General features: G+C 39.0%; 1 non-coding gene across 1 annotated transcript; it reads left to right on the top strand.

The window, feature by feature from the left end:
- Positions 1–4815: 4815 nt before the first annotated feature.
- LOC145564600 (small nucleolar RNA R71) lies at positions 4816–4923 on the top strand. The gene has a single exon (XR_014094865.1). It is a non-coding gene; the product is annotated as a small nucleolar RNA R71 (small nucleolar RNA).
- Positions 4924–5520: the final 597 nt, after the last annotated feature.

Here is a 5520-nt window from a genome sequence, read left to right as displayed (position 1 = left end):
TTAATTAATGTCTTCATTGGGTTGATTTTTTTTTTTTATCTATTTTTCCTGTTAATCAAAATCTCCATTCCTTGCCCTGTTCTGCCGCGACCTTGAATATCTAAATCGTGGTATGAATCACATAATTTAGTTTTTTTAGGGATTTGGATAATCAGATTAATTGTATTAATGGGAGAGCATTTGTTTACTTTTTGTTTCAGAGGTATTGTCACACTGTCCTTGAAAAGGGTCCAGAAGCTGAGTTTTTTGAAGAGCTGGGTCCTAAAGCAATGGTTGCTTCTGGTAATTATCCGAGTTTAGCTCTGTCTTTCAGCATTTGAATTTATGTACTCCGTATATGTTTATTTCTCAAGCTTCATAGATGCATCATTTTTGCTCAAATTATAGGCTATTTCACATCTTAGTTATATGTACTCCGTATATGTTTCCCCATTTTCCTAACGTCTCTAGCACGTATTTTCTTAATTATATATATGTAGCCTGTGATTTGGTGTTTCTTCTTGTAATGGTTTTGTGAGTATAGTAGTATCTAATGTGATTTTGTTAATAATTTTGGATATAAATTCATATGATTACGGGGGCTACAACGCACTTGCATGTGAATTTTTTTTTGCACTCCAAGATTTGGGTTTTAACGTTTTAAGTATGGCAGTGAGCCTGTACTATTTGTTTCAATTCTGTCCCCATGCATGTTCCGTGTGAGTATTGCTTTTTGCACTCCAAAATTTTGGTTTGTATGCCTTTGGAGAGAGCCAATTTATCAAGCCGTGCCTAGAATTTTCATTTTTATAAATTAAAATTATAATCCAACAATTCATTTTATCTCTCTTTTTTCATTTATTCTCTCTAGAATCTTCTCCTGCTGATTATTATTGATGAGAATATCAGAAATGGGTTAAATAATGGATATTGAAGAATCATAAATTGAAAAGCTTCCAACTGATCTTCTGTCTCATATATTCCTCCTTTTCTCTTCTTTCACTGATTTAGCTCAGTAAGTATTTTTTATTTTTATTGTCACGTCAATTGTGTAATTTAAATTTAAGATACGCACTAGTAACTAGTAACGTGACAATTAAATCCTGGTTGTTGTCGGCAGAGGAATTATTTTCCACTTACGACTTTTGAATATTTTTTATTTTATAACATGTTTATGTATGTAAATGAAGGGCAAGTTGGTGTGTGTTTAAGAAATGGAGGGAAGGGGTGAAGCAATCAATGGGAAGGAGGCGAAGTTTGAGCTTTTCTGGATGTAAAATGGATGATGCCTCTACTTCTGGCCTTGTTCATCTTGCCTTCTCTCTCAAGGAACTTGACATGTATGACCAGTTTTTAATTTCTTTATTATTTCATGCTTAAAATACGTATTATTTTATTTATCTAATCCTTTGTTTTGGACAATAATTGAATCTTTCAAACAGAGTTTGATTTTTTTTTTCTTCTTTAAATATACTTGTATGTTTTTGTGTTGTTGGGTTTACTCTAAACTCATATGATTGGATGGAGTAACAAAATAAATCTGATTATTTTATTGTTAAAATTACATGATCCTTCTTGACTGAGCTTAATATAAAGTTTAGTTTATATAAAGCTAAACTCAATGAATACTGAAAGAAGGCTCTGATCTGCAACAGTGTACTTAGTTTGCTTGAACAATGTTCTAACAGTGTACTTAGTTTGTATAAAGCCAAACCCAATGAATGCATTTGGTTACAGGTCTCAAGAGGTACTTCTTTGCAGCACCTCAACATTGGCGGAACCTTTATCACCGATGAATCTTTATTTGCCATTGGAAACAATTGTCTACATTTGAAGGTTTTTTGTAATATAAACTGGGTTATTGTAAGTATTAAAGTAGTTAATTAAGGATAGTTTTCTGGTAGTATGTGGGTCTGATAAATTTGCATTTGTTCATATCATGCAGACTATAGTGTTATTTTAATTTTTTAGACAAAAATTGTAATATCACAGCATTTTTTGAGAAAATATGTAAGTTTATACATATGTTAGTGTTTATTTATCAATTTAAGTGAAAAAAATGCAAAAAAAAAAAAAAAAAAAAAATTTAATTTTTTTTGGCCATTATTGGCACCGGTTTTGAACAGGAACCGGTGCCAATAACCCTTTTAAAAAGAGCGGGAAAGTTATATTGCCACCGGTTAACCGGTGGCAATACTTATTTTTGCCACCGGTTAACCGGTGGCAATACTTAGTTTTGCCACCGGTTTTGAACCGGTGGCTTTGTATCTGACTATTGCCACCCCCCAAATGACCACCGGTTCAAAACCGGTGGCATAAGGGGGTTTTGAACCGGTGCCCAAATGGTTTTTTCGCCTAGTGGTTAACATCTTCCTCCATATCCATCACTACAAAGTCACAAGGCACGTAGATGTGTCCCACTTGAATTGGAACATCCTCGGGAACATCCTCAAGCTCTCCACAAGGTAATTTCACCGATCGATCGGCCAATTGAATTGTCTTCCTTGTAAGGATCATCTCAATATTGAGTTTTTGAGCAATGGATAGAGAGATTAAACTAACACTTGCTCCAAGATCGGCTAATGCGCCCCTAGCTTCCATGTTTCCAATTTTCACCGGCAAAGTGAAACTTCCCGGGTCTTTTTCCTTCTTGGGCATCTTATGTTGGACAAGAGCACTCACTCGATGTGGAAGGGTGATAAGTTCATCATTGAGCTTCCACTTGTTGGTGAGAATATCTTTGAGGAACTTGGAATAAGATGGCATTTGTGTCACAACTTCAAGAGAAGGGAGGTTGATATGAAAAATTCTTCATGACACTAAGAAATTTTGTGAACTTGTCATTTAACTTCCTCTCCGCAAGCCGACCGGGAAAAGGAACCGGTACATCAAGATTCCTAGCCTCACTAGGAATTGAAGTTGTCTTCTCATTGTCAATCTTCTTCTTCTCCGAACCTCCTTCTATCTCATCACCTTTTTCTTTCTCACCCCCCTTGTTTTCATTCACACTCTCCTCTCCTCCCTTCTTTTCCTCACTATTCCCTTCATTTGATCCTTCATAGGAAGTTCCCGACCTCAATGTGATCGCCTTGCATGTATCGGGTTTTGGATTGTGAGATGGGTTAGGTTGTGGTTGTCCGGGTAGAGTGGATGGTGAATTAAAAGGTGTTCTCTCGGCCAATTGAGCTAGTTGTGAATCAACCATCTTGTTGTGAGCTCTTATTTCTTGCGTTTTTTGCCCAAAAGTTTTCATTTGTGCATACATGGCTTGAAGGAGTTGAATTTTTGTTAGCTCCGCTTAAGGTGCTTGTTCTTGATTTCTGTGAGGCACTTGGGTTTGATTGTTTTATTGGTTGTTCCTTGGGTAGCTTCCTCTTGGGTTTTGGTGTTGAGATGGAAGTGGACTTAAGTATTGAGGGTTAGAATTGTAGGAAGGTTGAGCTTAAAGGTTCCATTGTTGAGGTTGAGATGCAAACCCGGGTGGTGGTTGTCTCCAAGCTATTCCACCGCCACTTCCTCTAAATCCTTCTTGCCTTGTATTGTATGCCGCTACATGCTCGGGGCTCAAACCTCCACAATAAGATGTATCATGGTTCGTTCCTCCGCAATTTTGACAAGAGAAAGAGTTTACTTGAGAGGAGCTTGCTCCACCGCTAGCACTTACACTCACACTCGTGTTCAACTTGGAAAGTCCTTGTATTAGTTGATAAATTTGATGTTGAAATTGATCAACCTTCTCCTATTCGTAAATCTCACCTCTCTTTGGACCATTCCTTCTTCGACCCCCCCCCCCCCAAGAGTAGTTCTTTGCTACCTCTTCTATTGTTGCTTGAACATGATTTTAAGGGATTTTTATTAATTGACCACCCGCCCCCGTATCCAAGTTGGCTCTTAACATGGGCTCCAATCCTTCGTAGAAAAACCGCATGAGCAACCCTTGATTGTACTCATGGTAATGACACGCTTGCACCAACTCTTTGAATCTCTCCTAAGCTTAACCAAAACATTCATTAGCTTCTTTCTCAAATGACGCGATCTTCTTTCTCATTTCATGGGTCATCTCCTCGGAGATAAATCCTTTCAAGAACGCCTTTACCACCTCCCTCCATGTTGTGAGAGAGTTAGGCTTTACTTGCTTTAGCCATTTCTTTGCTCTTCCGGTGAGAGATTGCCGGAAGAGATGCATACGAATGTAGTCTTGGCTCACTTCATTGGTTTGCATCATCGCGCACAACTCAAGGAATCGGTCCAAATGTTTAATGGGGTTCTCATTTTCACTTTTGGAAACCCGGGTGATGGTGGATTTTGATATTAAGGATTGGAGTTATAGGAAGGTGGAGCTTGTTGTTTCCATTGTTGAGGTTGATGTACAAACCCGGGTGGTGGTTGTCTCCAAGCTACTCCACCGCCGCTTCCTCTAAATCCCTCTTGCCTTGTGTTGTATGCCGCTACATGTTCGGGGCTTAAACCACCACAATAGGATGTATCATGGTTCGTTCCTCCACAATTTTGACAAGAGAAAGAGTTAACTTGAGAAGAGCTTGCTCCACCACTTGAACTTGCATTCACACTCGTGTTCAATTGGGAAAGCCCTTTTGTTAGTTGATCAATTTGATGTTGTAATTGATCAACTTTCTCCAATTCGTAAATACCACCTCTCTTTGGAGTGTTTCTTCTTCGGCCCCCCTAAGAGTAATTCTTTACTACCTCTTCTATTGTGGCTTCAACTTGATTTTGAGGGATCTTGATTAATTGACCACCCGCCCCCGCATCCAAATTGGCTCTTTACATGGGCTCCAATCCTTCGTAGAAGAACCGCATGAGCAACCCTTGATTGTACTCATGGTGGGGACATGCTTGTACCAACTCTTTGAATCTCTCCCATGCTTCACCAAGACTTTCATCGGCCTCTTGCTCAAATGATGCAATTTTCCTTCTCATTTCGGCGGTCTTCTCTTCGGAGATAAAGCGCTTCAAGAACGCCTTTACAGCCTCCCTCCATGTTGTGAGAGAGTTAGGCTTTACTTTCTTTAGCCATTTCTTTGCTCGTCCGGTGAGAGATTGCCAGAAAAGGTGCATACGAATGTAGTCTTGACTCACTTCATTGGTTTGCATCATTGCGCACAATTCAAGGAATCGGTCCAAATGTTCAATAGGGTCCTCACTTGCAATTCCGGAAAATTACTCCGATTGGACCATTCGAGTATATTGTGGATGGATTGAGAAGTTGGTTTCCGCGACGGGTAGCAAAATCCCTCCCGTGAGCTCATAATCCTCCGGATTTCCGAACTCATGAAAGAAGACATCATTCTGTTGTCCCGCCATTGATTCGCGTGGTGAACTTGAAGAGTAAGTATCACTCTCACTATCAACTATATCACCAAAAACTCTTCCCTCGTCTTGGTAAAGCCTACACACTTGTCTCAAGGTTCGGTTGATTTCGTGGTCAATTTGATGTGAGGGTGATCCTTGAGACCTCCTAAGAATTCACCAAAGCTAAGAAAACAATTAGCAATGACAATGATGATAAAACAAAAAAAA

The sequence above is a fragment of the Chenopodium album genome, chromosome 1 (assembly GCF_948465745.1).
Source record: "Chenopodium album chromosome 1, dcCheAlbu1.1, whole genome shotgun sequence".
Lineage (NCBI taxonomy): Eukaryota > Viridiplantae > Streptophyta > Magnoliopsida > Caryophyllales > Amaranthaceae > Chenopodium > Chenopodium album.
This window is presented reverse-complemented; position numbering and strand designations above follow the sequence as displayed.